This window comes from Heptranchias perlo, chromosome 6 (assembly GCF_035084215.1).
Source record: "Heptranchias perlo isolate sHepPer1 chromosome 6, sHepPer1.hap1, whole genome shotgun sequence".
Lineage (NCBI taxonomy): Eukaryota > Metazoa > Chordata > Chondrichthyes > Hexanchiformes > Hexanchidae > Heptranchias > Heptranchias perlo.
The window spans coordinates 73,099,354-73,119,258 of record NC_090330.1 but is presented as its reverse complement, the minus strand read 5'-3'; the positions used below and the strand labels follow the sequence as shown (position 1 = coordinate 73,119,258).

The following is a 19,905-nucleotide window of genomic DNA, read 5'->3' as shown; positions in this document are numbered from 1 at the left end:
CTCAACTTTTGTGCAACCTTATCATTTTGGAATTAAACAAATGGAATCTTTGATTCAAATAAAATTTTGGATCCCTAACAGAAATATTAGCTGGTATGAATGTCAATTGTTATTTTCACATTTAATTTCTTAAAGCTATTCTGTTCAATGTTAATATTGAAGTGACATTGTGCTTCAGTCCTAATGATATTTCAAAAGCTGCGATATTGAACATCTAAGATGGATTTCTGCTAATTAATATTGCTATCAATCATATTACAGGACACAATCTATAATATTTCAGAATCTATGGGCATGATTTTAACTCCGAAGAACAGATGGGTTGGGGCAGGGTGGGGGGGGCAATAAAAATTTTTAAAGTTTGGAGTGGGAATGAGTCCTGGCTCAAACGCACTGAAAAATGAGTTTCACCCAGACGCATCTGGGTGCGCGCACGCATCGGAAAACCAGAAGTCCCGTCGGTAATTAAAACTGGCAGGATGACATTTAAAGGGGCAATTAACATTGTTGAAGTACGTAAATCAATTAAATTTGTGGGGATTGAGGCAGGGAAACGATTTTATCCCAACCTGAACATATTTCTCGTGGCCTTTGAAACGCGCCATGGAAACAGATGCGAATTGCAGTCGGCAGCCATTTAGACATTTAAACCAGTGATTGACAAATGGGGATTAAAGGTGAGTTTTTGCAGCAGGGCAAGCAGTTCTCGCAGACAAACATTTGGCTGGGAGTTCTTAGGGGGAAAACTTGGATAAGGGTCCGTTCTGGGCAATGGTAGCGCATCCCTGCGCCCGACAGATCCTACGCAGGCAGCAAGTGAACTTTGTGCTGCCTGCACTTACCATGAAATCTCCTTGCAGCAAGCGCAGCCCTCGCTGATGAGAGGCTGCAAGGAGAATGAAGAAGTTGGAAATGGGGCGTGCACAGCGCATGTCATCAGCAGCCTGCACTACTTAAAGGTGCAGGCACATTTCAAATGGCAGGTACACAGCCAACTAGGGGAAGGGAGAATGGCATTGCGAGTAGCTGCACCGGCAAGAGAGAGGGCTCCACTATTCTCCGACAATGCTCTCGAAGCCCTGGTGGAAGGCGTGGACCAAAGGAGGGCAAGCATGTACCCGCAGGGTGGCCAGAAACCCTCCAGACTACAGCTGTGCAGGCATTGGCAGGCTGTGGCACAAGAGGTGAATGCTAGTTTGATGATTTGACATGAGTGGTCAAGGTGAGTGAATACAAGTGTCAAGTGGTACATCCTACCAACTGCACCAATACTCCATGCACGACACCTCCCTTCACCCATCCACCCACCAACAAACACAGCCCATCCATATGCAATGCTGCGTCTCACCCGCATATAATACCACACTTGCAGGCCACACAAAAAACACTCACAAGTCACACAAACTGGCAGCTATTCGACCACTACAGGCACATCACCCACACACCTTGCAGGACACTCACTGACACACTGTCCTCTGTTTTGCAGGAGAAGGTGGCATATAACACCCAGCAACAGGAGGGACCTGAGGCTGGATGGGCACGTCTACATGTCCTCACCCCCCCTGGAGGAGATGGCACTGCGGATCATTGGGTGGGCCATTGCTGCAGCCATCACAACGTGCCACGCTAGAAGTCCCGTTGAAGGGGGGGTCTCTGCATATCTAATGCTCCTTCTCCTTTTCTACATCTCCCTCCTCCCATAATCTTTTCTGACTCACGTGCTGCACATGCTGTCAGCACACACCTCTTACTTGCTCCTCTCCCCACTCCACAACTCAACCTGTTTTCCTTTGTCAAAGCAGATACCCAAGAACACGTGACGGCACCCTCTGAGGAGGAGGAGGAGGAGGAGGACACTGAAGCCACACTGTCACTTGATCAGACACTTGCTTCCACCAGCTCATGTTGAGGTAAGAAAATTGATCCCAGAAGGCCCTCATTGGGTAGGGCCTCCTGCTCATTGCCCTGCGCCTCCTCGTCCTCCGTCTCCTTGCAGCTTGACCTGCTGTGCGTGGCCTCTCTGCATGTTCCCAGTCAGGCTCAATGCCCAGCGGGAGCCCTAGCAGACCGCCCATGGTTGGCAGGAATGTTGTTCCACCAGGGTTGTAACTTTCCGACCTGTAAGGCAGTACCTGCCAAAGCACTCTCAAAAGTAGTGCAGGAACTCTCAATAAGAAAAGGGAGCTTCAAAAAACACTTCCTGCTCCTCCAGCAGCCAGAAGCAATAATCCAGCAACTAACCTGCAACACCTGCATGGCCCTTTAAATAGCGCTGGTGGGGGGTACTTCAGGCACTGTAAGAAACGTTTAGAAGGTCGGGGATAAGACTGCGTTGAGTTGAGCGTTAAGGTCCAAAATTGTGTGTATAACTTTAAATCAGCATTACACACTGATTCCAGCCATTTTCTCCCTACTTTACATGCTTCCAACGTCCGGTATTAGCACCTGCGCTAACTCCTTTACCAAGATGTCGTCTGGCGCACGTCATGTATGAAACATGCGTGCGCATCCAAGACGCCATCTTGGATGTCGGAGAGGCCGTGTAGCACCAAAACAACGGGCGCTACACGGCCCAATTTAGCGCCCAAAGTGTTTAGACTCCGATTTCTTTGTTCACACTCAATAATTGGATGTCATGAGTAGATCTTCTGCTATAGAATAATTACATGCCCTAGGTAAAATCTTTCCTGATTAAATCTCTGACATTGCTGTGGGCTCCAACCCCATGACGTAAGGATATCGTGTTCAGTGCTTTTTATCTTCAGCAACCCTTCAACATGCAGAAAGCATAGTTCCGCTTGACTGATATCCTGAATTAGATAGGTACAGAAAGGGACAATTGAATGCTGTATGAATTCATAATCAGACTGCACTCCCCACTTAGTCAAACTGCACTCCTCTAGTGTCTAGATTGCACTCTCTTCGTACGCAGACTGTACTATCCTCATAATCAGACTACGCCTCCAGTGGAGAGACTAGAGAAGCTGGGATTGGTTTCAGTAGAGCAAAGAAAGTTAAGAAGAGATTTATTAGAGGGGTTCAAAATTATGAGAGGTTTAAATAGAAATCTGGAATTAAAATACTAGTATCAGTGATGGTGGCCATGAAACTACCGGATTGTCGTAAAAACCCATCTGGTTCACTAATGTCCTTTAGGGAAGGAAACCTGCCGTCCTGACCCGGTCTGGCCTATATGTGACTCCAGACCCACAGCAATGTGGTTGATTCTTAATTGCCTTATGAAATGGCCTAGCAAGCCACTCAGGTGAAAAATCTCGCTAAAAAACATCATAATAAGAATAAAACCAGACGGACCACCTGTCATCGGACCACTAGGCACCGGACATGACAAAGGCAAACCAAGCCCAGTCGACCCTGCAAATTCCTCCTCACTAACATCTGGTGATTTGTGCCAAAATTGGGAGAGCTGTCCCACAGACTAGTCAAGCAACAGCCTGACATAGCCATACTCACAGAATCATACCTTTCAGCCAACGTCCCAGACTCTTCCATCACCATCCCTGGGTATGTCCTGTCCCACCAGCAGGACAGACTGACCAGAGGTGGTGGTACAGTGATATACAGTCAGGAGGGAGTGGCCGTGGGAGTCCTCAACATTGACTTTGGACCCAATGAAATCTCATGGCATCAGGTCAAACATGGGCAAGGAAACCTCATGCTGATTACCACCTGCCGTCCTCCCTCAGCTGATGAATCAGTCCTCCTGCATGTTGAACACCACTTGGAGGAAGCACTGAGGGTTGCAAGGGCACAGAATATACTCTGGGGGGGGACTTCAATGTCCATCACCAAGAGTGACTCCGTAGCACCACTACTGACCGAGCTGGCCGAGTCCTGAAGGACATAGCTGCCAGACTGGGCCTGCGGCAGGTGGTGAGCAAACCAACACGAGGGAAAAACTTACTTGACCTCGTCCTCACCAATCTACCTGTCACAGATGCATCTGTCCATGACAGTATTGGTAGGAGTGACCACCGCACAGTCCTCGTGGAGATGAAGTCCTGTCTTCGCACTGAGGACACCATCCAACGTGTTGTGTGGCACTACCACCGTGCTAAATGGGATAGATTCAGAACAGATCTAGCAGCTCAAAACTGGGCATCCATGAGGCACTGTGGGCCATCAGTAGCAGTAGAATTGTATTCCAGCACAATCTGTAACCTCATGGCCCGGCATATTCCTCACTCTACCATTACCAACAAGCTAGGGGATCAATCCTAGTTCAATGAAGAGTGTAGAAGAGCATGCCAGGAGCAGCACCAGGCGTACCTAAAAATGAGGTGCCAATCTGGTGATACTACAACTCAGGACGACTTGCATGCTAAACAGTGGAAGCAGCATGCTTTAGACAGATCTAAGCGATTCTGCAACCAACGGATCAGATCAAAGCTCTGCAGTCCTGCCACATCCAGTCATGAATGGTGGTGGACAATTAAACAACTAACGGGAGGAGGAGGCTCTGCAAACAACCCCATTCTCAATGATGGCGGAGTCCAGCACGTGAGTGCAAAAGACAAGGCTGAAGCGTTTGCAACCATCTTCAGCCAGAAGTGCCGAGTGGACGATCCATCTCGACCTCCTCCCGATATCCCCACCATCACAGAAGCCAGTCTTCAGCCAATTCGATTAACTCCACGTGATATCAAGAAACGGTTGAGTGCATTGGATACAGCAAAGGCTATGGGCCCCGACAACATCCCGGCTGTACATAAGAAATAGGAGCAGGAGTAGGCCAATCGGCCCCTCGAGCCTGCTCCGCCTGTAGTGCTGAAGTCTTGTGCTCCAGAACTAGCTGCGCCTCTAGCCAAGCTGTTCCAGTACAGCTACAACACTGGCATCTACCTGACAATGTGGAAAATTGCCCAGGTATGTCCTGTCCACAAAAAGCAGGACAAATCCAATCCAGCCAATTACCACCCCTTCAGTCTACTCTCATTCATCAGCAAACTGATGGAAGGTGTCGTCGACAGTTCTATCAAGCGGCACTTACTCAGCAATAATCTGCTCACCGATGCTCAGTTAGGGTTCTGCCAGGACCACTCAACTCCAGACCTCATTACAGCCTTGGTCCAAACATGGACGAAGGAGCTGAATTCCAGAGGTGAGGTGAGAGTGACTGCCCTTGACATCAAGGCAGCATTTGACCGAGTGTGGCACCAAGGAACCCTAGTAAAATTGAAGTCAATGGGAATCAGGGGGAAAACTCTCCAGTGGCTGGAGTCATACCTAGCACAAAGGAAGATGGTAGTGGTTGTTGGAGGCCAATCATCTCAGCCCCAGGGTATTGTTGCAGGAGTTCCTCAGGGCAGTGTCCTATGCCCAACCATCTTCAGCTGCTTCATCAATGACCTTCCCTCCATCATAAGGTCAGAAATGGGGATGTTCGCTGATGATTGTTCAGTTCCATTCGCAACTCCTCAAATAATGAAGCAGTCCGAGCCCGCATGCAGCAAGACCTGGACAACATCCAGGCTTGGGCTCATAAGTGGCAAGTAACATTCGCGCCAGACAAGTGCCAGACAATGACTATCTCCAACAAGAGAATGTCGAACCACCTCCCCATGACATTCAACGGCATTACCATTGCAGAATCCCCCACCATCAACATCCTGGGGGTCACCATTGATCAGAAACTTAACTGGACCAGCCATATAAATACTGTGGCTACAAGAGCAGGTCAGAGGCTGGGTATTCTGCGGCGATTCACTCACCTCCTGACTCCCCAAAGCCTTTCCACCATCTACAAGGCACAAGTCAGGAGTGTGATGGAATACTCTCCACTTGCCTGGATGAGTGCAGCTCCAACAACACTCAAGAAGATCGACACCATCCAGGACAAAGCAGCCCGCTTGATTGGCATCCCATCCACCTCCCTAAACATTCACTCCCTTCACCACCGGCGCACTGTGGCTGAAATGTGTACCATCCACAGGATGCACTGCAGCAACTCGCCAAGGCTTCTTCGACAGCACCTCCCAAAGCCGCGACCTCTACCACCGAGAAGGACAAGAGCAGCAGGCACATGGGAACAACACCACCTGCACGTTCCCCTCCAAGTCACACACCATCCCGACTTGGAAATATATCGCCTTTCCTTCATCGTCGCTGGGTCAAAATCCTGGAACTCCCTCCCTAACAGCTCTGTGGGAGAACCTTCACCACACGGACTGCATCGGTTCAAGAAGGCGGCTCACCACCACCTTCTCAAGGGCAATTAGGGATGGGCAATAAATGCCGGCCTCGCCAGTGACGCCCACATCCCATGAACGAATAATAAAAAAATAGAGTAAATAAGGAGAAACTATTTCCACTGGTGGGTGGATCGGTCAGCAGAGGACACAGATTTAAGCTAATTGGCAAAAGAACCAGAAGGAAAATTAGGAGAAATGTTTTTTATGCAGCGAGTTGTTATGATCTGGAATGCATTGCCTGAAAGGGTGGTGGAAAGAGATTCAGTCGTAACTTCCAAAAGGGAACTGGATATATGCTTGAAAAGGAAAAAAATTGGAGGGCTATGGGGTAAGAGTGGGAGAGTGGGACTAATTGGATAGCTCTTTCAAAGATTCTTTGATTCTTTGAGGAGATCTATGGTTACCTTAAAGCCCTGCATCGCTATTTTTCACTGGGTAAAACTGTCACAAATGACATTCAATAAATATTCAGAATTCTTCTGTCCAGACATATTTGCCTGCATTTTGGGCCCCCTCAAACTGACACCATCAGGATGGGGGACGCAATGGATGTATTCAGCACTGCATCTGAGAAGGAGGCCCATCATCATCCGCGCCAGGTACGGCGTGCAGTTCTGGGAGTTGAAGCTCCACAAGACAGATGTGTGCCACAAGGACCTGCAGAAGAGCAGAGGGGTAAAACGGAGGGCCCGATGTCGCGGAGGCACTACCCTCGAGAGAGGGTATACAGGCAGAGGCTGAGCGTCTTGTACCTCTCTGAGAAGCAGTGCCTATGAAGGCTAAGATTGAGTGGCCAGGTGGTTGCAGATATCTGCAGGCTCCTTCATGCAGATCTGATCCCGATTGGGCCTGCTGGCCATGCATTGCCTGTGGCAGCTAAAGTAACCACTGCCCTCAACTTCTTCGCCTCCAGATCCTTCCAGGGGGCCACTGGTGACATCACCAGGATCTCTCAGTTGTCTGCCATAAGTATATATGACAGGTCACAGATGGCTTATTTGCCAGGGCATTCAACTACATCAATTTCCCCATCGACAACATCAGCCAGACTGAAAGGGCAGTGGGTTTCCACTCTCTGGCAGGATTCCTATGGGTACAGGGCGTAATGGATTGCACACACGTAGCAATCCGAGCACCTCTACATGAGCCAGGACTGTTCATCAACAGAAAAGGATATCACTCTATCAATCTGTAGCTGGTTTATGACCTCCAGAAGAGGTTTCTGCAGGTGTGTGTCAGATTCCCGGGCAGCTGCCATGATTCCTTCATTCTGCGCGAATCCAACATCCCGGCCCTCTTCCACGCACAGACAGACTTAAGGGCTGGCTCCTTGGAGACAAGGAATACCCTCTGCAGACATGGCTCAGAAGCATTACAATTGTAAACAATTTTACAACACCAAGTTATAGTCCAGCAATTTTATTTTAAATTCACAAGCTTTCGGAGGCTACCTCCTTCCTCAGGTGAACGATGCGGAAATGAAGTCCTCGAAATGAAGTCGCATTTATAATTCACAGAACAGTTTTTTCAACTGCCCGTTGCCAAGGCAATCAGTGTGCAGACAGACAGGTGTTACCTGCCAGGTCTCAGAATATACAAATCACCAAAAAAAAACAACAAACAAAAAAAAAAAAACAGAGATAGAGAGGTAGAAACATAGAAAAGACAGCAACTGACCCGTTATATTAAAAACAGATAACATTTGTTCGCTGGTGGGGTAACGTGTAGCGTGACATGAACCCAAGATCCCGGTTGAGGCCGTCCTCATGGGTGCGGAACTTGGCTATCAATTTCTGCTCGACGATTTTGCGTTGTCGTGTGTCTCGAAGGCCGCCTTGGAGTACGCTTACCCGAAGGTCGGTGGCTGAATGTCCTTGACTGCTGAAGTGTTCCCCGACTGGGAGGGAACCCTCCTGTTTGGCGATTGTTGCGCGGTGTCCGTTCATCCGTTGTCGCAGTGTCTGCATGGTCTCGCCAATGTACCATGCTCCGGGGCATCCTTTCCTGCAACGTATGAGGTAGACAACGTTGGCCGAGTTTCTACCTCTCTATCTCTGTTTTTTTTTTTTTGTTTGTTGTTTTTTTTTGGTGATTTGTATATTCTGAGACCTGGCAGGTAACACCTGTCTGTCTGCACACTGATTGCCTTGGCAACGGGCAGTTGAAAAAACTGTTCTGTGAATTATAAATGCGACTTCATTTCGAGGACTTCATTTCCGCATCGTTCACCTGAGGAAGGAGGTAGCCTCCGAAAGCTTGTGAATTTAAAATAAAATTGCTGGACTATAACTTGGTGTTGTAAAATTGTTTACAATTGTCAACCCCAGTCCATCACCGGCATCTCCACATCAAGCATTACAATGACAGTCATAGCACCACCAGGTCTATCATAGAGCAAGCCATAGGAATGCTAAAGATGTGCTTCTGGTGCCTTAATCGATCTGAGGGAGCCCTTCAGTACTAGGGTGTGTGGAGTAATAGTTGTGTGTTGCGTCCTGCACAACATCGCTCAACAGAGAGGGTTACCGGTGGATGAGGTCCCACGAGCTCCAGAAGCAGCCACACCTGCCATCAACATTGAAGAAGACGATGAGGAGGAGGATGAGGATGAGGAGGACGACGATGGGCGAACCATCGGCAGAGCAGCATCTCATCTGTCTGTTCGTCATGCCAGGGAATCACTCATATTTGATAGATTCTGTAGGCAGATCTGCAAAGTGATTACAGCCAAGTACTCAGACCATGTTTAATGACCACCACAACCACAACCCCCCTCCCCCTCCCCGCAAGATTGCACAAAACAGTCATAAAACGACACGCGCACACATTGCAAACGTACCCAATGGGTGGCATCAAATCTTGCCGTTCATGAGCAACAACATGTAAGGGGGCTTTCACAAAAGAGCCTCAGGATTGCGCAAGACATGGCAGTGATGGTGATAACCATAACATTTAATATGAAGTTAACATAAACCAAATATAAATGAGAAACATGACAGTCTGTCATACCCTTGGTGAGGCAGGGAGCTCCTTTGAGGAACTGCCCTTGACCACGTCTTCAGTCCATGATGTCCATGGAAGAGAACATACAGCAATATCAGTAATCAACGCAGATGTAATGTTGCGATGAGCATACTGAGGCATGCAACAGATCAATCATTTATAACATTCAATCCATGTTGTATGTGAGGGATGTTAAAGTTCTGTCACCAGACGTTTGCGGGATGCCAGTCTCGGCATCCCCAACGGCCACGCACTCCACCATCTGGCTCATCTCCAATGCCTCCTCCTCCGCCTCTGTGAGGCCCCCCTCCAGTCCTCGTCCTCTCCCTTACATTATGCGCTCTCTTCTACAAGGGGAGAAAGTAGAGACATGAGGGTGAAGTGGTCATTGGATGCATTGCTTTGGGTCAGGATAACAATGAAGCAAATGCATCAAAGGGTGAGGATCAGACAGATTGATCACATTGGATCAGGATTGGGGTGAGTGGGAGAGGTGGGTGCACAAATTGGGGGGTGAAGACGTGCACAGAAAATGAAGGTAACTTGACACTGAGTCTTAAATGGGTGTGAGGAGTGATGTAGTGGAGTAGGCTTTGCAGGGCAATGTGAGGTGGGGTAATGTTCACCACAGAATGCAGGTGTACTCACTTTTCCTGATCTGGTTAGGTCATTAAATCTCTTTCTGCATTGTAGCCATGACAGGAGCACCGTGCTCCTGCTGCTGACCTGGTCTACCACCTTCAGCCATGCCTTCTTTGTAACAGAGCCAGGTTTCTTACTCCTGTCTGGTGGATGAAGCACTTCCCTCCTGTTTCTCACTGTGCCCAGCAATGTCTCCAGGGTGGCGTCGGAGAACATAGTTGCTGCCTTGGCTCTGGAACATTGCATCGTCATTGTAGCCTCCTTTCTCCTTCAAAATGCATTGTTGTAGTGGCCCTTTAAAAAGTGGGCTTTAAACACGTCATGTGGGTGCGCAGTGAGCCCGCTGAGCAGCTTGAGGACGCGAAACCTGAAGTTGAGTTAAATGGCTTCAATTGAGTCACGATCGCTCGGGAACCGCACAATTTTTTTTCTCCGGGTTTCCCACCCGATTATTGAGCCCCCCGCTGAGATCCCGCCTCCTAGTTAAAATTTAGGCCTATCACTCAATCACAGTCCCTTGTAGGACTGACTCTGTAAAAGGTTGTCATGGTGAGCCATACTGCTTTTTTATTCTACATGGCTCGAACTCACTATCGGCGATATTGACAGATGCTTACAGCGTTTCTCTGACATTTGTCCACCACTTTAACGGAGATGTTAACCTGTTTGTGTTCCGCCTTCATCCACTAACATCACCAGCAGTAATTTATAGCAAATGATCACTTGACGTTCAGAAACCTAACCCCTCAGCCAAAAAAAAAATTAGATGACAGATGAGCCAATGGTAACAGCATCAAAGGATCATAAAGATATATGACTTTCGATACCAACTCAGTTTTACAAATTGAAATAACTATCACTTGTGGTTGTATTCAGAATTTCATATTTCTGATTGCCTTGCTTTCTTAATCACTTATTTTAGCTACTGAAATTCTGTAGGTGCATGGAGTCCCCACACCCATCTTTCTGACATATACTCCTGTCGTGCAAAGTTGAGCATCAGGAATGCTAATTCATAAAAATTATCCCACATTACACAAAAGAAAATTTTCTCAATTTATTATAATTAAATATTAATATATTAGGACATTTCATTTAAGATCAGTTTCCTCCTAACACGTAGTATTTTATTTATACTCATTTGGTGTTTTATCACTGATAAGACAATGGATTTCTCCTTTTAATGGCCTTTTACGTACAAATGTAAATCAAACAAATGATCTCACCAGGTTTAGTTTAAAGTGCACCATTACCTCTGGAGTCCCTCAAGGATCTATCCTTGGCCCCCTTCTATTTCTCATCTACGTGCTGCTCCTCGACAACATCATCTGAAGATACAACGTCAGGTTCGACATGTACACTGATGACATCCAGTTCGACCTCACCAACACCTCTCTTGACCCCTCCACTGCCTCTATGTTGTTAGACTGCTTGTCCAGCATCCAGTCCTGGATGAGCTAAAATTTCTTCTAATTCAGCCCATGCTACAAACTATGCACTTTGGCAGGAAAAATCAGAGAGCAAGTTATTATCTTAATGGCGAGAAACTGGAAAGTACTGCAGTACAAAGGGATCTGGGAGTCCTGGTGCAAGAAAATCAAAAAGTTAGTATGCAGGTGCAGCAGGTGATCAAGAAGGCCAACGGAATGTTGGCTTTTATTGCTCGGGGGATAGAATATAAAAACAGGGAGGTATTGCTGCAGTTATATAAGGTATTGGTGAGACAGCACCTGGAATACTGCATACAGTTTTGGTGTCCATACTTAAGCAAAGACATACTTGCTCTTGAGGCAGTACAAAGAAGGTTCACTCGGTTAATCCCGGGGATGTGGGGGCGGACATATGAGGAGAGGTTGAGTAGATTGGGACTCTATTCTTGGAGTTCAGAAGAATGAGAGGCGATCTTATTGAAATATATAAGATTGTGAAGGGGCTTGATCGGGTGGATGCGGTAAGGATGTTCCCAAGGATGGGTGAAACTAGAACTAGGGGGCATGATCTGAGAATAAGGGGCTGCTCTTTCAAAACTGAGATGAGGAGAAACTTCTTCACTCAGAGGGTAGTAGGTCTGTGGAATTTGCTGCCCCAGGAAGCTGTGGAAGCTACATCATTGAATAAATTTAAAACAGAAATAGACAGTTTCCTAGAAGTAAAGGGAATTAGGGGTTACGGGGAGCGGACAGGAAATTGGACATGAATTTAAATTTGAGGTTTGGATCAGATCAGCCATGATCTTATTGAATGGCGGAGCAGGCTCGAGGGGCCGATTGGCCTACTCCTGCTCCTATTTCTTATGTTCTTATGTAAACTCCATTCCCTAGCTATTGTCTCAGGCTGAACCAGATTGTTCACAACCTCGCTATCCTATTAGACCCTGAGCTGATCTTCTGACCCCATATCCTGTCCATTACAAGGTTCACCTACTTCCACCTATGTAATATTGTCCATCTTCACCCCTACCTCAGCCAATCTGTTGCTGAAATCCTCATCCATACATTTGTTACCTCCAAAGTCAATTATTCCAATGCTCTCCTGGCCAGCTTCCCATCTTCCAGCCTGCATAAACTTGAGCTCATCCAAAACCCTGCTGCCTGTATCCTAACTCGTACCAATTCCCGTTCACCCATCACCCCTGTGCTCGCTGACCTACATTGGCACCCGGGTTACCAACTCCTTGATTTTAAAATTTTCATCTTCGTGTTCAAATTCATCCATGGCCTCGCCCCTCCCTATCTCTGTAACCTCCTCCAGCCCTACAACCCTCCGAGATCTCTGCATTCATCCAATTCTGTCCTCTTGAGTATCCACCACTCCCTTCGCCCCACAGTTGGCGGCCATGCCTTCAGCCGTCTAGGCCCTAAGCTCTGAATTCCCTCCATAAACCTCTCAGCCTCTCCACCTCCACCTCTTCATTTAAGACGCTCCTTAAAACCTACCTCATTGACCAAGCTGTTATTCATCTGTCCTAATACCTCCTTCTTTGGCTTAGTGTCAATTTTTGTCTGATTTTGCTGCTGTGAAGTGCCTTGGGATGTTTTATTGCCTTAAAGGTGCTATATAAATGCAAATTGTTATTGTAAGTGTAAACACCAGGCCACTGATAGAATAAAGAAATTAAAGGAAAACAATGCACCACAGCTGGATGGATTTACTACAAGGGCACTTAAAGAAGAGGCTAGTAAAATCATACAGACATATGAAAATGACAGACAGGAAAAGACCAGCTGGCCCTTCAAGCCTGCCCTATACTCATGATGCCTGGAGCATCGTGACTAGACACTTATTGCCCCCCAGCAACCATGTGATCTCCTGGGAGAGGCAATAAAACAGAAAAACAAAACCCTGGGCCAAAAGTGGGGTCGGGGGGAAATCTAGAAAGTTCCTCCCTGACCCCCTCAAATGATCGAAACCAGTCCAGGAGACAGCATTGACCATGCTTGTGTTAACTGTTAAATCACTTCTCTTTTATTAGATACGATCTCTGCCCCAACCAAGAACCGGTCCAACTCTCTTTTCAGTCACATCCTTGCCACCTACCTCTGGGAATCATTCTAAACTGGAGCAATGATCAAGCAATTGAAAGTAGTTAACATATTTAAAAAGGGGCATGGTATGATCCAGGAAACTACAGGTTAACAAGCCTAACATCTATTAAGAGTAAAGTATTCAAAGGCTCCTTGAAAGAGGGAATAATGAAACAACCAGAGAGGTATGGTAAAATAAGAAAGAGTCTGAATGGATTAATAGGAGAAAAGACTTGCCTAACAATACTGAGTTATGCGAGGAAATGATGGTCCCTGTTGACAATGGAAAGTCTGTTGGTGGGATGTATTTAGTTCGCAGCAAGGCTAATGATACCGTGTCACACAAGTGATTATTCCACAAGGCATTGGATAGGAGGTAAGCTTCTGAGTTGGATTGGAAATTGTCTAAAGCAAAGGGCGGTTGTGAATGCAGCTGCATCAACATGAGAAGGGGTCACTAGTGGAGTGCCATAGGGATGAGTGCTGGAGCCACTTGTGTTTACAGTGTATATAAATGGTTTGCAGCTGGATACAGAAACAATGCTGTCTAGCTGTGCAGATGATGCCAAATTTGGAGGTGGGGTCAAATAAAAGGGAAGAGGCAAACTCAATACAGGGCAATCTGGATAGGTTGGGAAATTGGTCAGGTAAGTGACAAATGGTATTTAATGTGAACAAATGCAAAATAATGTGACTAAGGATGAGAAATAAACAGTGAGAACATAAACTGAACAGCTCTCAGCTACAGAGCAGGCTCTCGAGGCTGATAGGCCTACTCCTGTTCCTAATGATCCTATGTTCCTACAGGACACTACACAGGAATGCAATCTGGGAGTATTGGTGGATATCTCTAACCCTAACCCAACTGCAGTGTGCAGCAGCAGTAAGGAAAACATACCAGATCGAGGAAGTTCCATGAGGTAATAATTCCAAAACGTAATAATGAGTCTGTACAGGAACTGTTATGGAATTCTGTGCACAGTTCTGGCCACTATATTACAGTGAGGATATCCATGCAGTGGAGGCATTGCTGAAAAGGGCAGCAGACTGATACCTAGCTTAAAGCATCTGAACTATGAGGAGAATTGAAAAGGCTGGATTGTTTACTCTGAAGATGAGCAGGCTCAGTGGAGATATTGTTCAAGTATTCAAAAACTAAAGGGAATGGATAAATTGAATCCCGATAATAGGTTCAAGATTGCAACAAACTCTAAACCCAAGGGAGACGGGTTCAAGTTTAGGCGAGGGAAGGTGGATTTAACTACTTTACACAGAGGATGGTTAACGTGATGAATGGACTGTCAAGAGAGGCAGAGAGGTTGGGAAAATTAAAGGGAGAAATGGACAGATATTTAGGGGAGTGGGTGATTGAGTGTATTAGTTTTGGAACCAGATAGATGGACTGCAGAGTTTTTTCTGGCCCTGAACTTTCCTACACTTCTATGTGTTTTGCATGTGAGATATTACCTTATTAATTAGTCAGAAATAGATACTGTTCACATGAATTTCACTATAATATCAGATTCAAATGTGGACTCATGATTCAGGCCTAGATTTTCCAAACAGTGTTATTTTAATGTTAGTGTTAAACCATTTATTTTAAATGGATTCATGCAAGTGTTAAAATAATGCCAGAGAAACTAGACTGGTGTGTTCAAATGGACTAACTGGTATGTGGAATGGCAGTCTGTAGTCTATTCCACATTTGTTAAAGTGCAGTCCCATTGTATTTTGGATAGGCAATATCATTAACATTCTTTAGTTTTCCTTCTGTAAGAAAATACATCCCACATCAAATAAATTAAGTGGACAAAATTCAGGGAGTTTCTGTTGCTTGTTAGCTGTATCTGCATTCTGAGGGCTGCTCAGTCAAAGGGATCTATGGGTATTGGGTTTCTTATTTCACATGGAACTCCATATGACTCAAGACAACTTTTTACCAAGTGGAGTGAGAAGATTGGACTGTTAAGAATTGACTGTGATTCCGGGTTCCAGGGTGTTGTTATGTAGGCATCCATAATCCATCATACCCAACAGCATCCTCGAGATTCAAGGTACACTGGTTCTAATGTCTTGTACATGCATCCACTTCCCTAAAGCAGCAGGTGCCATTCAGCAAAGATTCTATGCATGATTTCCTCAGGCTCTGAGTGCAGTGGACTGAAATGAAATAGTACAGGTTCCATTCAAATGAATATGCAGCTTGCATGCAACATGCAAAACTTCATAGTCTGTGTTTTTCTTCCAGTTACCCAAGGATAACACTTAATTCTACATCAGCAGTTTCAGTCTAGATTTTTGATAGACAACAACAACAACTTGGATTTATGTACCGCCTTTAACGTAGTAAAACCTCCCAAGAAGCCTCACAGGAACTTTATCAATCAGAATTTGGCACGGAGCCACATAAGGAGATATTTGGACAGATGACCAAAAGCTTGGTCAAAGAGATAGGTTTTAAGGAGTCCCTTAAAGGAGGAGAGCGAGATAGAGAGGCAGAGAGGATTAGGGAGGGAATTCCAGAGCTTAGGACCTAGGCAGCTGAAGACACTGAAGGCACTGAAGGCCGCCAATGGTGGAGCAATGAAAATCGGGGATGCACAAGAGGCCAGAATTGGAGGAGTGCAGAGATCTCGGAGGGTTGTAGGTCTGGAGGAGGTTACAGAGATAAGGAGGGGTGAGGCCATGGAGGAATTTAACATTTTAAATAGAGGCGTTACCGGACCCGGGGCCAATATAGGCCAGCAAGCTCAGGGATGATGGGTGAACGTGACTTGTTGCAAGTTAGGATACGGGCAGCAGAGTTTTGGACTAGGCCAAGTTTATGGAGGATGCAAGGTGGGAGAGCATTGGATTAGTCAAGTCTAGAAGTAACAAATGCATGGATGACGGTTTCAGCAGCAGATGAGCTGAGGCAGGGATGGAGACGGGTGATGTTAAGGTGGTGTAAGTAGGTGGTCATGGTGATGGAGAAGATACAGGGTCGGAAGTTCAGCTCAGGGTGAAATAGACACCAAGGTTGTGAACGGTCTGGTTAAGCCTCAGCCAGTAGCCAGGGAGAGGGATGGAGTCGGGGGCTAGGGAATGGAGTTTGTGGCTGGAACCGAAGACACTGGCTTTAGTCTTCCCAATATTTAATTGGAGGAAATTTCTGCTTATCCAATACTGGATATCAGACAAGCAGCGTTACAAATCAGAGGCAGTGAAGGGGTCGAGAGAGGTAGTGGTGAGATAGAGTTAGGTGTCACCAGTGTACATGTGGAACCTGATGTTCTGTTTTCAGCTAATGTCACCAAGGGGCAGCATATAGATGAGAAATAGGAGGGGGCCAAAGGATAGTTCCTTGGGGGGACATAACAGACTTCTGGCTTCTGGGTGCCCATGGATGGCATCCAGCATGGCTCATGATGCCCTTACACAATCCTCAAAGTCTAAAAGAATATTGAACATCACAAAGCCACGAGGACAATCATTAAAATAACTTTGGTATGGGCCTAGTTTAATTTTGTTGCTTGCACAGATTGAAATGTATAGTGTACTATATCTCTCAAAAGCTATATCAGACTGAAGAATGAATTTGCACTCTGCTTGTTCTGATAAAGCTTCTTGGTAGCCAGAGAAATAAATAGAAACTTACAGAAACGTCACTGGGGTATTGTCTCTAAACCCTGGGTGAAAACACAGAACTGTTACAGAAGCAGTTCTTTTCCTGCAGTGGAATAATTGCCAAAGAAAAACAATACCTCTTTAACTTAATAATTGAAACCAGCTCTAACATTCAATATGTAATAAAACCAAAATGGCTTTAGACAAATTGTTTTTCTATGTCTCTTAAGTATAGACGCTGTTTTGCAGACTGTTTAGGTGCTGATATAACACTGCAGTGAAAGTTTATAAATGTGTTCTCCAGCTGCAGAGTTTTGCCTGCTGGGAACACATGTAAGTGTTGTTTGATTGGTTCCTGAAAAATAAATGGAAAGCCATCGCAGGTAGATTAAAAACAATACTACATTTACATAAGTAAATGAATTTTTGCATGTAATATGGGGGAGCAGCTTTTTACCTTTACTGTCCTTTTGTTTAGGGTGTGACTTTTTTTTCAGAGAAGGCTAGAGAAACCATAAAACTTAAAAAGAAACAAAGTAATTTGCAACTTTCTTTACCAAATAATTCTATAACAGTACTTGGTGTCACCAGAAGATTGTACTTAAAGAAACATTTAAAATTAGGCCTTCTATTCAGAATCTCCCTCCAAACTTGAATAATGGTACAGACCCTCCAAAAATTGCTACTGTTTATATGGCTGATTGAACAATGCCTGTTTTTTTGAGTTGAGGAAAATAACGTAACTAGTGCAGCACTTAGAAAATAAATCAATATATAAAGTAATTCCTGCTCAAAGTTCAGCTCTACTGTACATGTCAACTATAATTGCTGGGCATCAGCTAATGTATAGTATACAGCCCTAAAAAATCCATGAGGCAGCACATCCTTAGCACATTGCCAAAATGTGCTCACTGTAATCATCTGTCACTGACACTGGCAGACGTTCCAGGGCCCAGAGGAGGTTCCCTACTTTTCCCAGCAATGACAGGCACTAGTGCCACTAGGGAAGCATCTCAAGCACTAATTCACCAATCAGGCTGCAAATTTTGTGAACATTAATGCCCCCAGTGGCCCCCTTGTTAATGGGACCACTTTACAATAGTTTTTTCATTACATTTTTCTTTCTCCAGGGGTCTAAGCCGCTGATGCTGTTCCAGATCACTCTGAGCTCCAGGAAAACAGGAACGTGTGACGTGGGAAGTCCTTGCCCACCCCTCATGCCAGTAACCTTGTTTGGGATGGTTGAAGGCTGAAAATCAACAGGCCAATTGGGCCCTCCAACTTAAGGCTGGGACTCAGCATACCCGGGTCCCAGCTGAATTTGTAGCCCTTTGCCTGAAGTTATGGTGAGAGTACACCAGAAGGTCACAGAGTTTTGCTTTCAAAATTATCTCACAAATATTTAAAATATTTATGTTTTATCTTATTCTGATGTTTTATATTTGTATTGTAATATATATATAAAACATCAGAATATATTATATCATATCATGTATGTATAATAAATATTTATATGTATAATAAAAATAAAGACATGTGTATAACATATATGATATATATGATATAATAATATTTGATCCTTGGCTTTATAAATAGAGGCATAGAGTACAAAAGCAAGGAAGTTGTGCTAAACCTTTTTGAATCACTGGTTAAGCCTCAGCTGGAGTATTGTGTCCAATTCTGGGCACACTTTAGGAAGGATGTCAAGGCCTTGGTGAGGGTGCAGAGGAGAGGTACCAGGGATGAGGCACTTCAATTATGTGGAAAGACTAGAGAAGCTTGGATTGTTCTCCTTAAAGCAGAGAAGGTTAAGTGGAGATTTAATAGAGGTGTTCAAAATTATGAGGGATTTTGATAGAGTAGATAGGAAGAAATTGTTTTCACTGGCCGAAGGGTTGATAACCAGAAGACACAGATTTAACAGAATTGGCAAAAGAACCAGGAGGGGGATGAGGAGAATTTTTTTACGCCGCAAGTTGCTTTGATCTGGAATGCACTACTTTAAAGGGTTCTGGAAGCAGATTGAATAGTAATTTTCAAAAGGAATTAGATATATACTTGAAAAGGAAAAAATTGCAGGGTTATGGGGAAAGAGGTGGAGAGTTGGACTAATTGGATAGCTCTTTCAAAGAGCCGGCACAGGCACAATGGGCCGAATGGCCTCATTCTGTGTTGTAAAGTTTTATGATTCTATATGAAAAAACAAAGTCCAAATTAATTTTACTCTTAAAAATAAATTCCCTGTGGTTTTGCATTGTCAGTCATTTTCCACTGGAGCGGGCAGGGCTTACAAACAACAGGCCTTGGCATTCTCTGTGAATGGGAACAATTTCTCTCTACCCACTCTGTCTAGACCCTTCATGATTTTGAATACCTCTATCAAATCTCCTCTCAACCGTCTCTGTTCCAAGGAGAACAACCACAGCTTCTCCAGTCTATCCACGTAACTAAAGTCCCTCATCCCTGGAATCATTATAGTAAATCTCTTCTGCATCCTTTATAAGGCCTTCACATCGTTCCTAAAGTTCAGTGCCCAGAAATGGACACAATACTCCCAGTGTTTTATAAAGGTTCATCATGACTTCCTTGCTTTTGTACTCTATGCCTCTATTTATAAAACCCAAGATCCTATGCTTTTTCAGCTGCTTTCTCAACCTCCCCTGCCGCCTTCAATGATTAGTGTACATATATCCCCAGATCTCTCTGTTCCTGTACCCCTTTTAGAATTGTGTCCTTCAGTTACTATTGCCTCTCCTCATTCTTCCTTCCGAAATGTATCACCTCGCATTTTTCTGCATTAAATTTCATCTGCAACATGTCCGCTCGTGCCACCAGCCTGTCTATACCCTCTTGAAGTCTATCACTATTCTCCTCACTGTTCACTATACTTGCAAGTTTTGTGTCATCTGAAAATTTGG

At 45.1% G+C, this 19,905-nt stretch overlaps 1 long non-coding RNA gene across 1 annotated transcript; it reads left to right on the top strand.

Annotated features, from left to right (window-relative positions):
* Positions 1 to 1,564: 1,564 nt before the first annotated feature.
* Positions 1,565 to 18,195, top strand: LOC137322556 (uncharacterized). Its single transcript, XR_010963174.1, has 4 exons — positions 1,565 to 1,649; positions 1,803 to 1,910; positions 14,189 to 14,301; positions 18,118 to 18,195. It is a non-coding gene; the product is annotated as an uncharacterized lncRNA (long non-coding RNA).
* Positions 18,196 to 19,905: the final 1,710 nt, after the last annotated feature.